Source organism: Adiantum capillus-veneris, chromosome 21 (genome assembly GCF_014529385.1).
Source record: "Adiantum capillus-veneris isolate H3 chromosome 21, ASM1452938v2, whole genome shotgun sequence".
NCBI classification, from domain to species: Eukaryota; Viridiplantae; Streptophyta; class Polypodiopsida; order Polypodiales; family Pteridaceae; genus Adiantum; species Adiantum capillus-veneris.
The window spans coordinates 108,546,761-108,572,410 of NC_140951.1; the positions used below are offsets into that span (position 1 = coordinate 108,546,761).

The 25,650-nt window shown below is 42.6% G+C and overlaps 1 pseudogene across 1 annotated transcript; it reads right to left on the reverse strand.

Annotated features, from left to right (window-relative positions):
* Window positions 1-4: 4 nt before the first annotated feature.
* On the reverse strand, window positions 5-25,087 carry LOC147431509 (uncharacterized; annotated as a pseudogene). Its single transcript, XR_015185671.1, has 4 exons — window positions 24,893-25,087; window positions 24,178-24,441; window positions 23,882-24,064; window positions 5-399 (listed from the first exon to the last, which is right to left on the reverse strand). The product of XR_015185671.1 is annotated as an uncharacterized LOC147431509 (transcript).
* Between the last annotated feature and the right edge of the window lie 563 nt (window positions 25,088-25,650).

Consider the following 25,650-nt stretch of genomic DNA (forward strand, 5'->3'; position numbering starts at 1 on the left):
TGCCCCAAATGGGATCTATTTAGAATATTGAAGAAACTGCACCAATGGATCCTGAGACAACATTACTGATACCAGAAACAGTCGCACTAGCTATCTTCTCAACAACATTGACAAGAGTCTCTACCACGTCGGGGACTCCATTGGTGGGAACAATTTCAAAGCCAATAATGTAATAGTTCTTTGTTGCAGTGCTACCGGCCTTAGTTCTGATTGTATATCTCTTGCCTCCCTGAGGTTCAAAGCCTGTATACTCATCATAATGCATTTTTAAGTTTGCACTAAACCTATCATAATCTGTACTCCATGATCCACCCTCTGAATAGCTGGCATAGTACATTCGCACCCATGGGAACGACACGATTGATTGAACTCTCTTTTGTTAAGGTTGAATTGATGAACCTATGGGACAACACAAAGAAAAGTCATATGTAAAGCAATAAACTAAATGGTAATTAAACAGTAGGCACAATTTTTATAATTCTCTTTGTCAGTTTAAGTCACCTGATTAAATAATTTTTATATGTGTATATATGTGTGTATATATGTATGTGTGTGTGTGTACATATATTTATGTATATACATATATATGTGTGTGTGTGTGTGTATACACTACAAGAGGTTGTGTGCTCTTGTGACACTATTAGCGACGGAAATACACTGGGTTTTTATAACCCCCCGGCGTCGCTAAAACCGTCGCTACGAGCGTCGCTACGAGAGCGTCGCTATAGGTGTCGCTATATGCGTCGCTATAAGCGTCGCTATATAGCGACGCATATAGCGACGTTTACACAGAAGACTATAGCGATGCTCATAGCGACGCTACAGAGCCATAAATAGCGACGCTTATAGCGACGCCCGAGATAATTTTTTTTTGGTGGCAGGGCATTCAATGCCCTGCCACCCATCAACCATATTGTACTTGATTCACTTTTTAAAAAAAGTGCAAGGGTAGATAATAGACCCAAAATAGTCACCCACAAGACGCATTGTTTGCAAAATTGACAATTGTACAGATCATAGGCAAAATGAATTGATTGGCAAATGTAATAATGACAATTGTACAACATCATAGGCATAAAGAATTGATTGGCAAAAGGAACTGCGGTGACAAATGTAATAATATACATGGTTCAAAAAGACGTATAAAATCCGTCTCATGATACATAAGCTATGAGAAACCCTAAACTAATGCTATCTAGCTACGACTAAATTGACGTCGTCTAGTCAGACGTCTCATCGCGTCCAAGCGGCGTATCTGTCGGATTCTGCAAAAAAAGACAATAAGAGAGCTTTCAGTAAGTATAAACATATAACGACATTTATAAAACAATACAAAAAATAAAAAAGAGTAAACCCTAATACTAACCATGCCGCCGCGAGAACTGAGAATGTCCATCAGGGCGTTTAAGCCCTTCCTGCCTGCGTACTCGCGCTGGTATGGTGTGGGATCACGTTCTGTCATCGACCACTGTCAAAACATACAAAGATTTCATTATGTTAGAATTAAAAAACTCATAAACCCTAAACTATCGAACATAAAGAGCAATGCGAAAACACTTACAAAATCGGCCTCAAATGATGCCCATCCACCGCTCCCCAAGTGGTGCGAGCTCCCTGCCTCTACTCGCGCTCTGGCTGCATCCTTTTGTTGCTTCCACTTGTCGGGATTCTCGCGCGCTGCTTTCTTCGCATTCTTCCAATAACACCATATTAGAGAGTTTGAGACTTTAGAGCCAATTTGGGAATCATCAATGTCTTGAAGATTTGGCCATATGGACAAATCTCAAACTATTTTTAAGACCAAAGACTTCCACAAGGTAGTGCTTTAAAAAAGCTCTTTCAAGCCATGCTCTCAAAACTTTGGCTAAGATTTGTCCATGTGGTCAAATCTTAAGCTTGTTTTAAAAGTGGGAATTGGGAAATTCTCAGATTCACTAATATGGTATTCAATCTTCTTTGGCCAGCCAATCTGGCCTGTTCCACCCATTCTTGATTGCTTTTTGCACTTCGGAACGCTTGTGTTTGCAGTATTCGCGCATTCGAATCTTCATCAGGTCTTCATTGAAGCGCTGATCCCGTGTTGGAACGGGAAACTCATCATGAAGTATGCTGATGACTCTGTTTTTTAAATCACTTGGTACTTCACTCCATTTTTTTAGTATGTAGTGTCTAAACAGTTGAGAGCAAAGACCACGCATGCGCGAGATCACCTTCTTGCCGTCATCATCCATGATGATGCCGCCGCTGATGTCGATGGAGTAAGACAAGTCCTCTGGCCGGTGACGCGTGAACCTGGGTGTCCCGGCAGGGGTCTCTAGCGGCATGTCGATGGGGGTACGGACGTCAGGTGTCTCCACCGGCGTCTTGGGCCCGAAGCGAGGAGTGTCGAGTGGGTTGGCTCCTGGCGGAGTAGGTAGAGGTGTGTAGCTTCTAGGAACAGTTAGCCGTGCAAAACCTGGCATAGATGGCGATGCTGTGGCTGGTGTGGGGGCGGGCAAAGAAGGGGAGGGTAAAGAGCCTCGTGGAACACGAGGCGGTGTGGAGGCATCGGTGGCGGAATCCCCACAACAACCGCCACCGCCACCACTAGAGCGCCGGTGTCTAGACGAGTGTGAAGCTCGTCTCGTCGACGCCGAAGCCTCCGAGCGCGCCGAATGCTCCGAAAGAGAGGGAGATGCGGATGGAGTAGGAACGTGCGATGATGCGCCAGAGCGATGACGCTCCACGTACCACTATCTCTGCTGCGGTGACAAAGAAGAAAGAAATTCCTCATCATCCATACCTGCATTAAACACACGAATATTTAAACTTAATATTGAATGAATAGAGTAGACAATGACGCAAAGACCATTAAATACAATGACGTAATGACGCATATAAATACAATGACGCAATGAATTGAGTGATAGAAGAGGCAAGTCGAAAACTCAGAATTTTCAATCAAAAGATGTGAGCGCGAGTAGAAAAGAGCATTATACACCATGGAAGGTACTTAGAGAGCCAGAGCTTTTACAACACGGAGCAAAATTATTCAAATACAATATTTGTGGCTTTAAGAGATCTCTCTCTCATCCTCGCATAACTCAGCATAACTTCCTATATCTATATAGAGCTCTCCGTTTAAACACATATCCTCTGTTTCATTTTGTAGCTCCTCTGCATGCACCCCATATAGAGTAGTAGCATCTTGATGCTCGTCTGGAACCACCGTAGCGGCTTCTGATTGAGCATCTTCTCTGATCTCCTCCATTGATGTCGTTGTGATTGGCACATGGTAGCCTTCATACGTCCTTGCACTACGAGGGGCTACCTCTATGACGTACCACCAGTTTGATGTAGACTTTGTAGGATGAAATATTACCTGCGAGAGCCACATAACTTACATGAGAGCTTTCAAGCACATAACTTGTAAAAGGGGGATGTTAACTATTTACATACTTACTTGTTCACAATGCTCGGGTAGTACGAAAGTGTCTCTTAGGTCAGTCCATTTCTTAGTAGAATCCACCTCAAGAAAACCACACTCTCCTCTACGCACAGTAGCGTTGCGATTCTCCATGATTATCTTGAACCATTGCACGCCGAACAAGTCGACAAAAAATCCTCTGTAATCGATCCTCAAAATCTCTTGCAGCGTGCCGAAGTAAGTGAGTTCCGCCACAACAGGATCTGCATCAGAGGAACGTCGTCGACTAGACTGTTCAAATTTTGCCATGATTCCACAATCTTGAGTAAAACGCTTTTTGTCGATTCGTTCCACCCTAAAATGTCGATCTTTACACCATGCTGCTGTGTATGACTTATACTACAACGAACAAAGATTATGAGTGGCCGTTCAAACGTTTATAAATAAAGTCACTTGCTAGTCGTACATTGCAAACTTACCTTGGTCACGCAACCCCGAGAGTACTCCCACTCCTCTTCAGTCACTTCGTCACCGCATTGTTGTGCGCTTTTCAATTGGTTGTGCAACCATCTTAAGCTCATGAAGGTTGGTAGGCTCTCCAGAACCGCTGGATAGTGCATCGGTGGTCGTCTTCCCCGTCTCCACTCGATTTGTGCCCTTTGTCGCTCTTGCTTTGCATCCCCATATTGTGAAATCCACTCTAATGGAATTTGCCTATTCAATTTGAGAATAGCAGAATTTAATGAGAGTACTTTCAAGAAATGATTTTGTGAGCATAGCGGGTAGACATAATTGAAGATAGCAACATAATCATAGCAATTAGTTAACTTGGCATAGACAATACTTTTGCAAGAGAGAGAGTTTAGAGAACATGACAACAATTGAGGACCGGATTTATGTGGAGGCAGTCCCCCCTCCAATACGCATTTGTATTATGGTTTCTCCCATAAAGAGAGACTTGTTACAATACAGTCTTTGTGTTCCTTGTGACCTAGGTGATGCCATGAAGATGGAAGGCTTCATGCACCACAAACATAACATAAACTTGAAGAAAGCTTTAACTATCCCAAGCCTCAGTCCCAAGACCTCAAACACCTTCGAAGGTGGAGAGAGCTAGCAGAGAATGAGGGTAGGGAAGAGGAAGAAGAAACATTTCGTAGGAGAAAGAAATAGTTCCTCACTTATCATACTCTTGTTGCTAGCATACATAATAGCATAGTAATGAAGAAGAAGGAGATGGCAAGCTTAAGCATTGAAGCATGGCTCTTGGTTGGATTTGCACTCCATAGCCAAGAGTGTTGGTGTAGGCTCTCAACCTCTACTTGCTTGGAGAGGGAGCTCTTGCACTTTGCATAGCACACAATGAGAGTGATTGTGAGTGTGTGTGGGTGAGTATACCCCTCCAGCAAAGCCCTAGCTAGCTTGGGTCGACCCCCCCTTGTAGCTCATGCTTGAAGCTCATTGGACCCCTCCAGGCCTAGCCAATCACAAGCAGGAGCCATTACAAGCAACATGGGTAGCCTTGGGACAAGTGTCCCCCTTTCCCCTTTGAGAGAGAGGACTTGATAAATGAAAAATCAATTAGATAATTCAAGTAATTTATCATTGGACCCCTTTGAAGCTTAGCCAATAGGCTTCAAGCAACACATGAAGGTAACATGGGTAGGGGCCTGACATGTGTCCTTGCTGCCTCTTCAAGTTGGGGCTTCCCTTGTGTGTGTGAGTGGGTGTTCTCTCTCTAGCTCCTAGGAAAAGGGCTCGTCCCCCCTCTTGTAGGAATGATTTTGACTTTAGGTGATCAAGCACCTTACTCATCAAGCATGACAAAGCACTTGAACTAGGGGGTGTTCCCACAAGCATCTCAGGCAAGCTTCTCAAGGCACCTCAAGTACCTTGATCATGCAGCAAGTCAAGCACCTCAAGCATGGAGCCAGTCAAGCACCTCAAGCATCTTAATCAAGAACCTCAAGCATGACAAACACCTCAAGCACGACAAGCACCTCAAGCAGGACAAGCACCTCGAGCTTGGGCCGAGTTCCCACCTCAAGCTCAGCTCTAGCTTACTTAAGGTCAAAGGACTTTTTACATACATTTATTGGAGGTCTTCAATGAAGCTAACCCTAAGGTCTTATGCTCCATTGGTTAGCCTTGCTCTTTGATAGACCATCTCCCTTTTGGGCCCCTTTACCATTGGCCCCGTGTTGAGATAGATCTATAAGCACACACCTATATCTTAACACTTGTTCCTGTTTATTCTCCCATATTAAGTGATCAATTTAATATGAGAAAATCATTTGGGTTAGTTAGATATTAGATTTTATGACATTACCTCTCTCTTGAAATCATAGTCGTCCTCGACTATGAGGTAGAATAGATAAAGTCTTAGTCATTATTCAATCGTACTTAGCGGGTAAAGGATCCCTTTTTACCCTACGACATCTTTCCAAGATGGATGACGAATCCATTTGGTGCTTGGGAGACATAGCTGCCGCAAGCATGTCTGCTCTTTTAGTCCATTTCATTCTCCCATAGTAGAGTGACAAATTCTACTTGGTGTTTGAGAGACATCGTCATCACAAACATGATTCTAAGCATGCATACTAGTTAAATTTGTGCACAATTAAAAAGAGGACTAGTCATATAAGACAAAAACATGAGTTATTTAAAAGAAATTTGTACATTTGCTTACTCTAATGTAGCATTGTAAGCATTGACAAGGTTCATACTATCCTTAAGTTGTACTCCTTGCATCCATTTAGCATCTTCAAAAGGATAATTTTTGAACTTAATAAGATACCATCGGATAATCTTACCATGTCGTAGTACTTTGTCTTCATGCCGAAGGATAGCTTCGGGCTGTAGCACCTCTTCTTGGTCTTCAACTTCGGGAGGGTCTTCAATAATTGGTTCAATTGGTGGCTCTCCTTTGTAGGGCTTAAGTAAGCTTACATGAAAGGCATTGTGTATAAGCCAATGGTTGGGCAACTTGAGTTTATAAGCCGTCTCATTGATAGGCTTCAAGATTTGGAAAGGACCATAGTATCTTTTTGCTAGTTTAGCATAATACTTTTGATGGCCCGTAGGATTTTTGCCCGTCGTTTGCCTTAATCGAGCCTTAGGAAACTTGAGTAAGACCCAATCATTTTCTTTGAACATTAAGGCTCTTCTGTGCTTATCAGCAGCAGGTTTTTGCCTTTGTTGAGAGATGGCTATAGCCTCCCTAATCTTTTGAAAAGATTCTTGTAGGTCACGGCTATAGTCATCGGCGACGAAGATCTTCCCACGTACTTTTAGTAGCAAGGGACTTTTAGGTCTTCCTTCTATGATCTCGAAAGGTGCTTTGCCCGTAGAAGTATGTACAGTATTATTGTAGGCATACTCTACTAGCGGTAAATACTTTTCCCATTGTGAGCGTTGATCTACTTCGGTAACATAAGTCTTGAGTAGATCGAGTATCGTAAGATTGGCTATCTCACTTTGGCCATCCGTTTGTGGGTGATAGGCCGAAGAGAAATTCAATCTTGTTCCTAGATTTTCAAAGAGACCTTTCCAGAAATTACTGGTCATTCTAGGATCTCTATCTGACACGATGGATGTGGGTAATCCATGGTGTTTGAAAATCTGAGATATGAAGAGAGTTGCCATTTGATGTGCCTTAATAGTCTTTTTGACAGGAATAAAATGTGCTTGCTTGCTAAACCTGTCGACTATTGTCCATATTCCTGTATTCCCATGGATAGACTTGGGTAATCCAAAGATGAAATCCATGGATATACTCTCCCATGGTGAATTTGGAATAGGCAATGGCTGGAGTAATCCAGGTTGCTTCCCTCTATCATACTTGGTCTTTTGGCATACTACACATTTTGAAACATACTCTTGTATGTCCACTTTCATGGTAGGCCAATAGAAATACGTCTCTACTCCTCGGAGAGTAGGTTGAATACCTCTATGCCCTGCATATGGGGGAGCATGGGATTCATACATAACCTTTTCACGAAGGGAATGGGTAACACATAGCCTATTGCCGTGGAGAAGATAACCATCCTGCAAGGTGAATGGTTCCTCTTTCTTCCCCAAAGCAAGGGCTGACATTATGTCTCTAAAGTCAGGGTCAGTAGCATACTCATCTATCATAGAGGATAGATCATTGTGAGTAGCTATAGACACCGCATTAACTTTTGGTCGTCGTGAAAGTGCATTGGCAACTTGATTGTTCTTACCAGCTATGTGAGCAATATGGAAATTAAATTGCGAAAGAAAATTTGCTCACCTCATTTGTTTGTCGGAAAGCTTGGTTTGCGTCATGAAATACTTGAGACTTTGGTGGTCGGTTCGTAGGATAAATGGAGTCCCCAATAGGTAGTGCTTCCATGTGTCTAGGGCATGTAGAACAGCTAAAAGCTCTTTCTCATAAATGCCCAAGACTCGTTCATCACCATTGAGCCTTCGGCTCTCATATGCTATGGCATGCCCTTCTTGAAGCAAAACCGCTCCAAGGCAATCACCACAAGCATCACATTGGACCTCAAATGGCTTTGAGAGATCCGGAAGCACGAGGACTGGTTGGGAAGTAAGCTTCTCTTTGAGTTTTTCAAAAGCATTTTGCTCCTTAGCAGTCCATACAAACTTAACGTTCTTCTTGGTTAAGTCGTGTAGTGGTCCTGCTACTTGAGAGAATTTTGCTATGAAGCGTCTATAGTATGCACACATACCAATAAAGCTTCTTAGCTCATGTAGATTCCTTGGGTTAGGCCATGATTTTATTACCTCTAACTTTGATGGATCCATACGAATACCATCGTGAGAGATAATATGGCCTAGGTATTGAATCTCTTGAAGGAAGAATTCACTTTTCTTTTGGTTGAGAAAAAGTTGGTTCTCCCTCAAGGCTTGAAAAATCACTTGGAGATGTTGCTTATGTTCCTCCAAAGACTTGGAGTAAATGATGATATCATCGAAGAAAACTCCAGTGAATTTTCGATATGGTCTAAAAATTTTCTCCATCAAACGATTGAACGTAGCTGGTGCATTAGTCAAGCCAAAAGGCATGACTAGATATTCATAAAGACCAAATTTTGTGCGAAACTCGGTCTTTAAGATATCCTCATCCACTATCCTTATTTGATGATAGCCACTCTTAAGGTCAATCCTTCTGAAGTAGGTAGAGCCTTGTAGCTTATCAAACAGATCTTCTACCCGAGGTACGGGAAATCTGTTTTTGATAGTGATATGGTTTAGTGCTCGATAGTCCACACACATACGGTATGTACCATCTTTCTTTTGCACTAAAAGGACTGGAGAACAAAAGGGAGAGGAACTAGGCCTCACCATCCCTTTGTCTACCAGCTCTTGTACTTGCCTCATGATCTCCTCTTGTTGAGCTTGTGAGACTCGATAAGGAGGTTTGTTAGGCGGTGAGCCTTCTGGAAGGAGCTCAACACGATGGTCATCATCCCCTCGTTTTGGAGGTAGGTCCATAGGGATATCATCGATGAACACATCTTGGAATCCTTTTAGAAAAGTAGACAAGTCTAACTCTTCTTGATTCCTATCATTTTCATTTGATGAAACATTATTAGCTTTTAGAGACTCTTTGACATAAATCATGTACGCAGAAACTGAGCTCTTCATTGATTTATCAAAAGAAAGAGGATTTACAAGTGGAATAGTGCGACCACGCTCACTAGCATCTATATACATGTTCTTTCCCCTGTAGGTGAAGTAAATTCTCCTTTCAGGGAACTTCATGTTGGCAACCATGCGATCAAACCATGGTGCCCCTAGGATAACATCCTGATGTTGGAGGGTAGAGATGAAGAAGTCTTCTTTGTCGACATAGCTTTGGACATGAAGCCTCAACTTCCCAATCAAGGGAGTAATGGAGGCTTGTTGTCCCTTGAAAGCTGCATCAACTGTTACTATATCTCCCATCTCAAAAGCTTGAATGCCCAACTTGGTGGCCAACTCTATTGATATGAAGTTGAGAGTAGAGCCAGGGTCAAACAAGATGAAGGCATCATGCTCTCTTACCTTTCCCCAAGCATAGGAGAGTGATGATCCTTTGCAATGAGCATCCGCTTTTGGAGCTTCGATGGTGGAAGCCCTAGGAGTCTCATTGTGAGTATTCTTCTTGGGGCAAGAACGATAGCCATGTCCTTGCTCCCCACATTTGAAACACTTATGGTCCTTGCGAAAAGCTTCAAGCTCTTCAGGAGAGAGTTTGTTTTTACCTTTGTAAACTCCCTTCTCCTTGGACCGATTGTTGTTGTTGTTGTTGTTGGAAGTGCCTTGGGAATTATTTTGAGCATTGGATTTCCCCTTTGCATCATTTTTATCTTTGTTTTCCATGGGCTTGACATTACGTCTAGCCCCTTGATGGAAATTGATGCGTGAAGCAACCATGGTGTGGTGGATTACTTCGGTAATAGTACCGGGCCGTTGAGAATTGATATATTCGGCCATCTCTTCAGGTAATCCCGCACAGAATTGTTGTCTTTGCTCGGCAAAGTCTATCTTTTGAAAGACAGTAGCTTTGAGATGTAAATCCCAAAACTTATCTACATACTTGTTGATAGACTCATGAGAGAGGAGCTTCAAGCCGCGCCATTCGGTAAGAACTTTATCTTTAGTATCGCTTGGAAGAAATTGCTTCATGATGGAAACTCGTAGAGTTTTCCATGTCTTTGGGGCTTCTCCATTGCCACGAAGGCTAGCCCACCATTGACGAGCTAATTTTTGGAAGTGCATAGCTACATGGCATAGCTTGGAGGACTCTGTGAAGCCCTCGTCCCCAAAGGCCGCATCAAATTGATGGATGAAGGCCAACACTTTGTCGGTAGCACCAAAGGTGCCATCGTAGGTGAGAAAAGAGATACTCTTTCCTCCCTCCTTGAACTTCTTTAGCTTTTGTGACCTTCGCCATGCAGGAAATGATTTGTGATGTCCTCCCCTCTTGTATTCTCTAGGAGAATAGCCATAACTTTCATCGGAAGAGAAGGAAGGTGAAGAAGAAGGAGAAGAGGGTGACCTCTTCCTAGCCCTTTTCTTCCTTTGTTTCCTCTCTTGCCTTTGAGAGTGATGAGGAGAAGGACTATGGGTTGTTGTTTTCCTCTTGGGAGGAGTAGGCGATCGTCTAGACCGCCTTCTTCGTGGAGCCACATCTTCAGAAGAACTTAGACTTTCATTGCTTTCTTTCTCTTTGGATTCCTCCTCTCGAATGGGAGAGAGTCTTCTTTTGGGGGTCTCTTCAAGAGGCCTCCTAAGCTCTCTCTCCTCTTGGAGAGGAAGGGAAATTCCATAGGCACGAAGTTGTTGAGTAACTTCGGCTTGCAAGGTAGGGTTGCCCATAGCTTGTTGCAACCTAGTCACAAGATAATTCACAAACATGGGAGCATCATCATTAGCACCTTCATGTGCAAAGTCAAAGCTATCAATGTTCATTCTACTCTCTTGATTATTGTCAGCCATGTTAACAAAATTTTATGTATGTACTTAGTGTATGCTTTGGCAATTCAAAACCTTAGTTGCCACTCCTCTTAGCCTTTGAAAATCGGCTCTTAAGTATCTACACCGACGGCTCAAAGTGGTTAATTATAGAGAGTAGAGGAGTAGGTCTAACATAGCAGAGTTGCCAAGGGCTAGCTCCTTTCGGACTTCTTATGGCTCAATAATGGTAAAGCCGTAGGCAAGTCTAAAAAGACTCCATTATTAAGTCCAAAGCTCCCGAGGTGTGCACCATCCCCCACATAGTGGGCTTAACAAAACCGGTATTAGATCCCAGTTCCACTTACTCTATTATAATTAACAACATCAACCATTTATAGGCTACTTAAGGACCTCTCTTCTTAAGCAAGAAAAGACCTCTCTTCTTAAGCAAGAAAAGAGAAACCAAATGCTCTGATACCACTGTAATGGAATTTGCCTATTCAATTTGAGAATAGCGGAATTTAATGAGAGTACTTTCAAGAAATGATTTTGTAAGCATAGCGGGTAGACATAATTGAAGATAGCAACATAATCATAGCAATTAGTTAACTTGGCATAGACAATACTTTTGCAAGAGAGAGAGTTTAGAGAACATGACAACAATTGAGGACCGGATTTATGTGGAGGCGGTCCCCCCTCCAATAGGCATTTGTATTATGATTTCTCCCATAAAGAGAGACTTGTTACAATACAGTCTTTGTGTTCCTTGTGACCTAGGTGATGCCATGAAGATGGAAGGCTTCATGCACCACAAACATAACATAAACTTGAAGAAAGCTTTAACTATCCCAAGCCTCAGTCCCAAGACCTCAAACACCTTCGAAGGTGGAGAGAGCTAGCAGGGAATGAGGGTAGGGAAGAGGAAGAAGAAACATTTCGTAGGAGAAAGAATTAGTTCCTCACTTATCATACTCTTGTTGCTAGCATACATAATAGCATAGTAATGAAGAAGAAGGAGATGGCAAGCTTAAGCATTGAAGCATGGCTCTTGGTTGGATTTGCACTCCATAGCCAAGAGTGTTGGTGTAGGCTCTCAACCTCTACTTGCTTGGAGAGGGAGCTCTTGCACTTTGCATAGCACACAATGAGAGTGATTGTGAGTGTGTGTGGGTGAGTATACCCCTCCAGCAAGGCCCTAGCTAGCTTGGGTCGACCCCCCCTTGTAGCTCATGCTTGAATCTCATTGGACCCCTCCAGGCCTAGCCAATCACAAGCAGGAGCCATTACAAGCAACATGGGTAGCCTTGGGACAAGTGTCCCCCTTTCCCCTTTGAGAGAGAGGACTTGATAAATGAAAAATCAATTAGATAATTCAAGTAATTTATCATTGGACCCCTTTGAAGCTTAGCCAATAGGCTTCAAGCAACACATGAAGGAAACATGGGTAGGGGCCTGACATGTGTCCTTGCTGCCTCTTCAAGTTGGGGCTTCCCTTGTGTGTGTGAGTGGGTGTTCTCTCTCTAGCTCCTAGGAAAAGGGCTCGCCCCCCCTCTTGTAGGAATGATTTTGACTTTAGGTGATCAAGCACCTTACTCATCAAGCATGACAAAGCACTTGAACTAGGGGGTGTTCCCACAAGCATCTCAGGCAAGCTTCTCAAGGCACCTCAAGTACCTTAATCATGCAGCAAGTCAAGCACCTCAAGCATGGAGCCAGTCAAGCACCTCAAGCATCTTAATCAAGAACCTCAAGCATGACAAACACCTCAAGCACGACAAGCACCTCAAGCAGGACAAGCACCTCGAGCTTGGGCCGGTTCCCACCTCAAGCTCAGCCCTAGCTTACTTAAGGTCAAAGGACTTTTTACATACATTTATTGGAGGTCTTCAATGAAGCTAACCCTAAGGTCTTATGCTCCATTGGTTAGCCTTGCTCTTTGATAGACCATCTCCCTTTTGGGCCCCTTTACCATTGGCCCCGTGTTGAGATAGATCTATAAGCACACACCTATATCTTAACACTTGTTCCTGTTTATTCTCCCATATTAAGTGATCAATTTAATATGAGAAAATCATTTGGGTTAGTTAGATATTAGATTTTATGACATTACCTCTCTCTTGAAATCATAGTCGTCCTCGACTATGAGGTAGAATAGATAAAGTCTTAGTCATTATTCAATCGTACTTAGCGGGTAAAGGATCCCTTTTTACCCTACGACATCTTTCCAAGATGGATGACTAATCCATTTGGTGCTTGGGAGACATAGCTGCCGCAAGCATGTCTGCTCTTTTAGTCCATTTCATTCTCCCATAGTAGAGTGACAAATTCTACTTGGTGTTTGAGAGACATCGTCATCACAAACATGATTCTAAGCATGCATACTAGTTAAATTTGTGCACAATTAAAAAGAGGACTAGTCATATAAGACAAAAACATGAGTTATTTAAAAGAAATTTGTACATTTGCTTACTCTAATGTAGCATTGTAAGCATTGACAAGGTTCATACTATCCTTAAGTTGTACTCCTTGCATCCATTTAGCATCTTCAAAAGGATAATTTTTGAACTTAATAAGATACCATCGGATAATCTTACCATGTCGTAGTACTTTGTCTTCATGCCGAAGGATAGCTTCGGGTTGTAGCACCTCTTCTTGGTCTTCAACTTCGGGAGGGTCTTCAATAATTGGTTCAATTGGTGGCTCTCCTTTGTAGGGCTTAAGTAAGCTTACATGAAAGGCATTGTGTATAAGCCAATGGTTGGGCAACTTGAGTTGATAAGCTGTCTCATTGATAGGCTTCAAGATTTGGAAAGGACCATAGTATCTTTTTGCTAGTTTAGCATAATACTTTTGATGGCCCGTAGGATTTTTGCCCGTCGTTTGCCTTAATCGAGCCTTAGGAAACTTGAGTAAGACCCAATCATTTTCTTTGAACATTAAGGCTCTTCTGTGCTTATCAGCAGCAGCTTTTTGCCTTTGTTGAGAGATGGCTATAGCCTCCCTAATCTTTTGAAAAGATTCTTGTAGGTCACGGCTATAGTCATCGGCGACGAAGATCTTCCCATGTACTTTTAGTAGCAAGGGACTTTTAGGTCTTCCTTCTATGATCTCGAAAGGTGCTTTGCCCGTAGAAGTATGTACAGTATTATTGTAGGCATACTCTACTAGCGGTAAATACTTTTCCCATTGTGAGCGTTGATCTACTTCGGTAACATAAGTCTTGAGTAGATCGAGTATCGTAAGATTGGCTATCTCACTTTGGCCATCCGTTTGTGGGTGATAGGCCGAAGAGAAATTCAATCTTGTTCCTAGATTTTCAAAGAGACCTTTCCAGAAATTACTGGTCATTCTAGGATCTCTATCTGACACGATGGATGTGGGTAATCCATGGTGTTTGAAAATCTGAGATATGAAGAGAGTTGCCATTTGATGTGCCTTAATAGTCTTTTTGACAGGAATAAAATGTGCTTGCTTGCTAAACCTGTCGACTATTGTCCATATTCCTGTATTCCCATGGATAGACTTGGGTAATCCAAAGATGAAATCCATGGATATACTCTCCCATGGTGAATTTGGAATAGGCAATGGCTGGAGTAATCCAGGTTGCTTCCCTCTATCATACTTGGTCTTTTGGCATACTACACATTTTGAAACATACTCTTGTATGTCCACTTTCATGGTAGGCCAATAGAAATACGTCTCTACTCCTCGAAGAGTAGGTTGAATACCTCTATGCCCTGCATATGGGGGAGCATGGGATTCATACATAACCTTTTCACGAAGGGAATGGGTAACACATAGCCTATTGCCGTGGAGAAGATAACCATCCTGCAAGGTGAATGGTTCCTCTTTCTTCCCCAAAGCAAGGGCTGACATTATGTCTCTAAAGTCAGGGTCAGTAGCATACTCATCTATCATAGAGGATAGATCATTGTGAGTAGCTATAGACACCGCATTAACTTTTGGTCGTCGTGAAAGTGCATCGGCAACTTGATTGTTCTTACCAGCTATGTGAGCAATATGGAAATTAAATTGCGAAAGAAAATTTGCCCACCTCATTTGTTTGTCGGAAAGCTTGGTTTGCGTCATGAAATACTTGAGACTTTGGTGGTCGGTTCGTAGGATAAATGGAGTCCCCAATAGGTAGTGCTTCCATGTGTCTAGGGCATGTAGAACAGCTAAAAGCTCTTTCTCATAAATGCCCAAGACTCGTTCATCACCATTGAGCCTTCGGCTCTCATATGCTATGGCATGCCCTTCTTGAAGCAAAACCGCTCCAAGGCAATCACCACAAGCATCACATTGGACCTCAAATGGCTTTGAGAGATCCGGAAGCACGAGGACTGGTTGGGAAGTAAGCTTCTCTTTGAGTTTTTCAAAAGCATTTTGCTCCTTAGCAGTCCATACAAACTTAACGTTCTTCCTGGTTAAGTCGTGTAGTGGTCCTGCTACTTGAGAGAATTTTGCTATGAAGCGTCTATAGTATGCACACATACCAATAAAGCTTCTTAGCTCATGTAGATTCCTTGGGTTAGGCCATGATTTTATTACCTCTAACTTTGATGGATCCATACGAATACCATCGTGAGAGATAATATGGCCTAGGTATTGAATCTCTTGAAGGAAGAATTCACTTTTCTTTTGGTTGAGAAAAAGTTGGTTCTCCCTCAAGGCTTGAAAAATCACTTGGAGATGTTGCTTATGTTCCTCCAAAGACTTGGAGTAAATGATGATATCATCGAAGAAAACTCCAGTGAATTTTCGATATGGTCTAAAAATTTTCTCCATCAAACGATTGAACGTAGCTGGTGCATTAGTCAAGCCAAAAGGCATGACTAGATATTCATAAAGACCAAATGTTGTGCAAAACTCGGTCTTTAAGATATCCTCATCCACTATCCTTATTTGACGATAGCCACTCTTAAGGTCAATCCTTCTGAAGTAGGTAGAGCCTTGTAGCTTATCAAACAGATCTTCTACCCGAGGTACGGGAAATCTGTTTTTGATAGTGATATGGTTTAGTGCTCGATAGTCCACACACATATGGTATGTACCATCTTTCTTTTGCACTAAAAGGACTGGAGAACAAAAGGGAGAGGAACTAGGCCTCACCATCCCTTTGTCTACCAGCTCTTGTACTTGCCTCATGATCTCCTCTTGTTGAGCTTGTGAGACTCGATAAGGAGGTTTGTTAGGTGGTGAGCTTCCTGGAAGGAGCTCAACACGATGGTCATCATCCCCTCGTTTTGGAGGTAGGTCCATAGGGATATCATCGATGAACACATCTTGGAATCATTTTAGAAAAGTAGACAAGTCTAACTCTTCTTGATTCCTATCATTTTCATTTGATGAAACATTATTAGCTTTTAGAGACTCTTTGACATAAATCATGTACGCAGAAACTGAGCTCTTCATTGATTTATCAAAAGAAAGAGGATTTACAAGTGGAATAGTGCGACCACGCTCACTAGCATCTATATACATGTTCTTTCCCCTGTAGGTGAAGTAAATTCTCCTTTCAGGGAACTTCATGTTGGCAACCATGCGATCAAACCATGGTGCCCCTAGGATAACATCCTGATGTTGGAGGGTAGAGATGAAGAAGTCTTCTTTGTCGACATAGCTTTGGACATGAAGCCTCAACTTCCCAATCAAGGGAGTAATGGAGGCTTGTTGTCCCTTGAAAGCTGCATCAGCTGTTACTATATCTCCCATCTCAAAAGCTTGAATGCCCAACTTGGTGGCCAACTCTATTGATATGAAGTTGAGAGTAGAGCCAGGGTCAAACAAGATGAAGGCATCATGCTCTCTTACCTTTCCCCAAGCATAGGAGAGTGATGATCCTTTGCAATGAGCATCCTCTTTTGGAGCTTCGATGGTGGAAGCCCTAGGAGTCTCATTGCGAGTATTCTTCTTGGGGCAAGAACGATAGCCATGTCCTTGCTCCCCACATTTGAAACACTTATGGTCCTTGCGAAAAGCTTCAAGCTCTTCAGGAGAGAGTTTGTTTTTACCTTTGTAAACTCCCTTCTCCTTGGACCGATTGTTGTTGTTGTTGTTGTTGGAAGTGCCTTGGGAATTATTTTGAGCATTGGATTTCCCCTTTGCATCATTTTTATCTTTGTTTTCCATGGGCTTGACATTACGTCTAGCCCCTTGATGGAAATTGATGCGTGAAGCAACCATGGTGTGGTGGATTACTTCGGTAATAGTACCGGGCCTTTGAGAATTGATATATTCGGCCATCTCTTCAGGTAATCCCGCACAGAATTGTTGTCTTTGCTCGGCAAAGTCTATCTTTTGAAAGACAGTAGCTTTGAGATGTAAATCCCAAAACTTATCTACATACTTGTTGATAGACTCATGAGAGAGGAGCTTCAAGCCGCGCCATTCGGTAAGAACTTTATCTTTAGTATCGCTTGGAAGAAATTGCTTCATGATGGAAACTCGTAGAGTTTTCCATGTCTTTGGGGCTTCTCCATTGCCACGAAGGCTAGCCCACCATTGACGAGCTAATTTTTGGAAGTGCATAGCTACATGGCGTAGCTTGGAGGACTCTGTGAAGCCCTCGTCCCCAAAGGCCGCATCAAATTGCTGGATGAAGGCCAACACTTTGTCGGTAGCACCAAAGGTGCCATCGTAGGTGAGAAAAGAGATACTCTTTCCTCCCTCCTTGAACTTCTTTAGCTTTTGTGACCTTCGCCATGCAGGAAATGATTTGTGATGTCCTCCCCTCTTGTATTCTCTAGGAGAATAGCCATAACTTTCATCGGAAGAGAAGGAAGGTGAAGAAGAAGGAGAAGAGGGTGACCTCTTCCTAGCCCTTTTCTTCCTTTGTTTCCTCTCTTGTCTTTGAGAGTGATGAGGAGAAGGACTATGGGTTGCTCTTTTCCTCTTGGGAGGAGTAGGTGATCGTCTAGACCGCCTTCTTCGTGGAGCCACATCTTCAGAAGAACTTAGACTTTCATTGCTTTCTTTCTCTTTGGATTCCTCCTCTCGAATGGGAGAGAGTCTTCTTTTGGGGGTCTCTTCAAGAGGCCTCCTAAGCTCTCTCTCCTCTTGGAGAGGAAGGGAAATTCCATAGGCACGAAGTTGTTGAGTAACTTCGGCTTGCAAGGTAGGGTTGCCCATAGCTTGTTGCAACCTAGTCACAAGATAATTCACAAACATGGGAGCATCATCATTAGCACCTTCATGTGCAAAGTCAAAGCTATCAATGTTCATTCTACTCTCTTGATTATTGTCAGCCATGTTAACAAAATTTTATGTATGTACTTAGTGTATGCTTTGGCAATTCAAAACCTTAGTTGCCACTCCTCTTAGCCTTTGAAAATCGGCTCTTAAGTATCTACACCGACGGCTCAAAGTGGTTAATTATAGAGAGTAGAGGAGTAGGTCTAACATAGCAGAGTTGCCAAGGGCTAGCTCCTTTCGGACTTCTTATGGCTCAATAATGGTAAAGCCGTAGGCAAGTCTAAAAAGACTCCATTATTAAGTCCAAAGCTCCCGAAGTGTGCACCATCCCCCACATAGTGGGCTTAACAAAACCGGTATTAGATCCCAGTTCCACTTACTCTATTATAATTAACAACATCAACCATTTATAGGCTACTTAAGGACCTCTCTTCCTAAGCAAGAAAAGAGAAACCAAATGCTCTGATACCACTGTAATGGAATTTGCCTGTTCAATTTGAGAATAGCGGAATTTAATGAGAGTACTTTCAAGAAATGATTTTGTGAGCATAGCGGGTAGACATAATTGAAGATAGCAACATAATCATAGCAATTAGTTAACTTGGCATAGACAATACTTTTGCAAGAGAGAGAGTTTAGAGAACATGACAACAATTGAGGACCGGATTTATGTGGAGGTGGTCCCCCCTCCAATAGGCATTTGTATTATGATTTCTCCCATAAAGAGAGACTTGTTACAATACAGTCTTTGTGTTCCTTGTGACCTAGGTGATGCCATGAAGATGGAAGGCTTCATGCACCACAAACATAACATAAACTTGAAGAAAGCTTTAACTATCCCAAGCCTCAGTCCCAAGACCTCAAACACCTTCGAAGGTGGAGAGAGCTAGCAGGGAATGAGGGTAGGGAAGAGGAAGAAGAAACATTTCGTAGGAGAAAGAATTAGTTCCTCACTTATCATACTCTTGTTGCTAGCATACATAATAGCATAGTAATGAAGAAGAAGGAGATGACAAGCTTAAGCATTGAAGCATGGCTGTTGGTTGGATTTGCACTCCATAGCCAAGAGTGTTGGTGTAGGCTCTCAACCTCTACTTGCTTGGAGAGGGAGCTCTTGCACTTTGCATAGCACACAATGAGAGTGATTGTGAGTGTGTGTGGGTGAGTATACCCCTCCAGCAAGGCCCTAGCTAGCTTGGGTCGACCCCCCCTTGTAGCTCATGCTTGAAGCTCATTGGACCCCTCCAGGCCTAGCCAATCACAAGCAGGAGCCATTACAAGCAACATGGGTAGCCTTGGGACAAGTGTCCCCCTTTCCCCTTTGAGAGAGAGGACTTGATAAATGAAAAATCAATTAGATAATTCAAGTAATTTATCATTGGACCCCTTTGAAGCTTAGCCAATAGGCTTCAAGCAACACATGAAGGAAACATGGGTAGGGGCCTCACATGTGTCCTTGCTGCCTCTTCAAGCTGGGGCTTCCCTTGTGTGTGTGAGTGGGTGTTCTCTCTCTAGCTCCTAGGAAAAGGGCTCGCCCCCCCTCTTGTAGGAATGATTTTGACTTTAGGTGATCAAGCACCTTACTCATCAAGCATGACAAAGCACTTGAACTAGGGGGTGTTCCCACAAGCATCTCAGGCAAGCTTCTCAAGGCACCTCAAGTACCTTAATCATGCAGCAAGTCAAGCACCTCAAGCATGGAGCCAGTCAAGCACCTCAAGCATCTTAATCAAGAACCTCAAGCATGACAAACACCTCAAGCACGACAAGCACCTCAAGCAGGACAAGCACCTCGAGCTTGGGCCGGGTTCCCACCTCAAGCTCAGCCCTAGCTTACTTAAGGTCAAAGGACTTTTTACATACATTTATTGGAGGTCTTCAATGAAGCTAACCCTAAGGTCTTATGCTCCATTGGTTAGCCTTGCTCTTTGATAGACCATCTCCCTTTTGGGCCCCTTTACCATTGGCCCCATGTTGAGATAGATCTATAAGCACACACCTATATCTTACCACTTGTTCCTGTTTATTCTCCCATATTAAGTGATCAATTTAATATGAGAAAATCATTTGGGTTAGTTAGATATTAGATTTTATCACATTACCTCTCTCTTGAAATCATAGTCGTCCTCGACTATGAGGTAGAATAGATAAAGTCTTAGTCATTGAAGATGGTCCCATAGTAGATTACCCACATTCTTGAATATGTGCATTGGATCGAGCAAGTGATTGATCATGAGTCGGGGCCAGTATGGTAACTTGTACCATAGAGATAGTCTCTTCATCCCTAGAGGCAATCCGTCATCGCACATCTCCTTCTGCACTAACCATGCTTGTGCAGACATCCTTGGTGGCTCTCTTCCCAAAAAGCCGTCGCGTAACACATGATTCTCTGGAAGATACGCTTGATGACCTTCGTAGATTTGCTTCTTCAGTGAGGGTGCCCTACGTGCATTCAGTCTAGGTCCACATGTGACACATGCTCTGTATCCGCTTGTTTGAAGCCCTGCATGTATACACATGATAATAGATCAACTATGGGAAAAAACAAGATTTACAGTGTCTGAGTGAGGAGTGTCAATAGATCACCTGAGCATTCTGTTATCCCGGGATAGTCATGCATGGTCCACATTAGAATGCCTCTAATCAAAGAATTCCGTCGTCCTGTGTGTCGGCTCATATCCACCACCTCTATGCCAATCCACAATTGTTGTAGCTCTTCCAATAGTGGACGAAGATACACATCCATATTCCCCACTTTATATCGCCCTGGCACAATCAAGCTTAGCCATAGGTGCCCCTTCTTCGTAGTCAACCACGGGGGAATGTTGTAGTTGACGATGACAACGGGCTATACACTGTAAGATGTTGATCTTTGACCAAATGGATTTACGCCATCCATAGCCAGGCCTAAGCGCAAATTTCGAGCTTCCCTGGCAAAATCCGACCATGTTCCATCTATATGTTTCCACGCTACGCAATCTGCAGGAATTCGTAGCACACCATCCGAAGATTTATTCTCCTCATGCCATGATGCTAGGGCGGCCATGGACTTACATTCGAAGAAATGCTTGATGCGAGGAAGCAGAGGGAAATGTCACAAAACCTTTTGTGGAATTTTGTCCCGTGGAGATCTACTCGATATCTTTCGGAATCACATTTCGGACACTTCTCCATGTCTATGTATTCCCCTCTGAAAAGAATGCAGTCATTAGGACAAGCGTGGATAGAATTGTGATCCATCCCCAAGTTTCGCAAAATCTTTCTTGCTTCATCTCGGGAATCTGGCATCACATTGTCAGCTGGTAGTATGTGCTCTTTCAGCAATCTACACAACATAAAAATATGATACAGTCGTGTAAAAATCTATCAGATCATTATACATTTAGAGTTCTTTTAAAGTAAACTAATTGTAATAGATCACTTGAAAATCGCTGTGACGCTAGTGTCACTCCATCCAAACTTTGCCTGCATGTTGAGAAGAACCAGGAGTGCTTTCAATCTAGACATACGTGCTCCATTATACAATGGCGTATCGGCTTCACTTTTCATATCATCATAGATAAGCCTTTCTGAATCCATGATCATCTCGATCATTTCATCAATCTCGGGCTCAAACATTGCCTCGTTGGGAATGTGCTCTGCATGATCATCCCCCGAGCTGTCAGAGGCTACATCTTGTGGCCTCACATATGCTGCTTGACCAAAGCGCCTGCGAACACGTCTATTGGGTTGCAAGATTGCTGCTTGTTGGCCAGTGTCCGAGTCCGACGAGTTATAATTGGCAACAACTCAATCTATAATAGATGGATCGAACTCGCCAAATTCGCGAACGTGCTGCAAAGAAACACGTCTTGTCCATCGCACAACATGCTTGCATTGGTTACAAGGACATAAGACCCTCGTTGAGAGATAGGTGTTTCGGTTGGACGGTCCCACATCCTCGTCGCTACTCATAATGAGGATAAAAAACTTATAACCTGGACAAAAAAATTAATATTCTATTGGCATTCTTCGTCTTATCTCTCTCTCTCTCTCTCTCTCTCTCTCTCTCTCTCTCTCTCTCTCTCTCTCTCTCTCTCTCTCTCTCTCTCTCTTTACCTCACATTCTCTAGTCATGTCCAATCCCCGCACACCTCGGTCTAGAGGTGCACGGAGATCAGAACCACCGGGTTATAATCTCGTCTTTATTGGTCAATACCTATATTTGTGGGTACAAGAAATCTACACACCCACGTCTACATGATACTACATGTAGTGGACAAAACCCCTTTGCCTCTTCTCTAGATGTAGCACTTCACAGCATCTTAACATCTTTTCACAGTAGATCTTTTCACTGTTCGTCTAACTCTAAACCCTAAACCGTAAGTAATTCTGGCGTGGAATCGATCTAACGTAAATAAGCTTAAATCTAAATAAACGTGAATCTAACTAAAAATAAAGCTAAATCTAATTTAACGTAAGTCTAATGACTAGAGGTTGTCTAGATGGTCATTGTGTCGGGGATGTAGTGACTCTTGCCGCCCTGAAGATCCACCTTCTTCCCTATCTTCTGAAGACATTTCACCAGTACTTTTTGATCAACGGAGCCCACCATGAGTGAAGGCAGCAATACCCTATATTCCATTGAGGGCTTTCTTCACCCGCTTCATGCAGGCATCACAGTCTATGGAGACCTAAATCTAATCTAATATAACGTAAATCTAAATCTAGCTTAAATAAACGTAAATATAGTTAAAAATAAACCTAAATCTAATTTAATGTAAGTCTACATATAACCTAATCTTTAACATCTTTTAAGATAGTTTCCTACGACGTTATACCTCTCTTCTTCTTGTGTGTGTGCGCGTGTGTGGATGTGTGTGCCAATAAAAAGAGATAAATGGTATAACCTTTCTATCACCCATGCCAAGTATGATAGATTGATTATGCCATTTCCCTCTTGAATAATAGGTCTTGAGTTCAACTCCTCGTCGGCTAGATCTTTAGGTCTTTTAATTTTAATTAGTTTCCTACGACGTTAAATTAGTTTCTCTCTCTTTCTCTCTCAATGTGTGTGCGTTTTTTTGGATCGTATGCATGTTTTCTCTCTCTTTTCCTCTCTCAATGTGTGCGTTTTTTGTTTATGCATGTTCTCTCTCTCTTTTCCTCTCTCAATGCGTGCGTTTTTTGTTTATGCATGCTCTCTCTCTCTTTTTCTCTCTCAATGTGTGTGTGCATTCTTTGTTTATGTATGTGTGTGTGCGTTTTTGTTTTTGTTTGTACTCTCTCTCTCTCTCTCTCTCTCTCTCTCTCTCAAAAACACTATGTGTGTGTGTGTATGTGTGTGTGTGAGAGAGAGAGAGAGGGAGAGAGAAAGAGGGGATCGAAGGGAACATGAGAATGAGGAGAGGGAAGGAGCATACCTGGCTCTCCTTCCTCTCCTCGTGTGTGTGTGTGTGTGTGTGTGTGTGTGTGGAGAAGAAAAAGAGAGAGAGAGAGAGAGAGAGAGAGAGAGAGAGAGAGTGAGGGAGAGTGTTACCTGCTCCTTGCTTGAGGGCGCCGAAAAACTCAGATCTGAGATCTGAGTTTTTGGGCGCGCTCGGTTATTTTTTTACCCCAGCCGGCGTCGCTATGAGCCTCGCAAACTTCTTTGTAAATTTGCGACGCTCATAGCGACGCCGGGATTTTTTTTTTTGAGAGTCGTTGTGTGAGCGTCGCTAATATGAATAGCCTCTTGTAGTGATACATATGTATATATGCATGTATATATATATACATACAAACACATACCCACACACATACATAAAAGAAGATTCTTCTTTGACTAAGTGGGGAGCACATTCATATCTCTACAGTTAATAGATTCATGCTCACCTTCGGATTATTGGAAGTGCTTATGGTAACTTCGACATCACTTGAATCATAGTCATCATAGTCGATCAAGTAGTAGACCCTCAACTTAATATGCATGGTTTTCTCCACCACAAAGGCTGCTACTTGTAGATCGTTATCCACTTCTGTATACACATGCAATGTTGCACGATTGTTCATGAAGACCTTGGCAAAAAAAATTGGGTTAGAGGAGAGGAGACAATGCATAGTCAAGGAAAGGAATATAGTAAACCATTTGAAGGCAATAATGTTGACCATTGATGGAACTAAGGACAAACCTGTGGCATGCCATAGTAGTTTTTTTTTCCTGCAAATTTTGGGCGAAATTGTAATTGATAATAAGCTTTGTTGTCCACGAAATCACTCTCTGCATAATCAGGATGGTTTTTGGCAATAAGACAAGCTTTTCCATCATGCCATTCCGTGCTAAAGCTCATGGGACCTCCCACAAGATTTCCCAAATCCATGAGCACATTGGCCAAACTTGGATATACAAATTCGCCCGATTCTTTCACGAGCTTGCTAACTACTTCAAACATTGTCTGCTACATTAAATTGTGTTTAGAAAGTAGAACAATAGTTTTTTCTATTTTTATTTTTAATTTGCATCAATGGTTAATGCCATTCTCCCCCCCCCCCCCCCAACCCAAATTCACGATAGAGAGTGTATGTATTGCATTCACCAACATAATGTACAAAGGTACCTCAAGCTCGTGGCGAGACTTGAGAGACATCATATTACAATAGACAACAATCGGGCTTCCCAAAGAGACAACTAACTACCCCTCAACAGGTGATTTCTATCCCGTCAAAAGGGCGTTGATGGCCCAATACCATTCATCAGAAGGGCTAATCATGTCTGAAAGAAAATATGTAAGATGCTAAAATACATAAACTTGGATAGTTAATGCTTGTTTGATAATGAATTTTTAGATTATTTTTTAAGAAACAATGTGAATCCCACAAAAAGTGCCAAAACAAGAAAGATAGTACCTTATTGTAAGCAGATTCAAGGTGTTCATTGACATCATTTAGGAAGTCGATAATCTCAGCTTTGCTATATCCACAGGTTGCACTTGCGAGCATCATCTCTCGAAGCAAGCCCACATACAAGGCAAGAGCTGAACCATATGAGAGCACATTGTGCTTCATATATGAAGGTTGTGCATACAAGGTGAGCATGTGCATCAACGTCGATTTGCAATTTTCAAAGCGTACCACCACCTTTGCTCCATGAAAAGCTCATAATCAGAAAACATTACACGTATACATCTTATTCAATAATGCTAGTGCCATGCATTCTTGACAAATTCTCACGATAATTCCCACATTGTGACTTACCTCAACATCACGAGCTTCTGTGAGGGAGGCACGACATACCTAGCTAGGTACGATTGGGGGCAGGGGACCGTTCCATGTCCCCAATCTTACCGAGCTAGGTATGCGGTGCCTCCCGAGCAAAAGCTCATGATGTTATGCATTGTATAAAAAACATTGCAAAGAACTCGGTTTTCCTACATGATAGAATTTCTAAATCTTCTTGTGATTATTGAAAAAGAAAGAGAGAGAAGTAACAGAGGAAGCATTTTCTTTGTAGGACTGGACGGAGAGACGGTAGTCCTGGCCGAGCTGGGCGATGCTGGCGTTATAGGCGCGAGCCTGGTCGGCCACGCTCTCCGCCAGCGCTTGACTGATCATTTTGCCTACTAACTCGAAGAGCGAGTCCATGGCTACCTTCTTCTACGCCGACG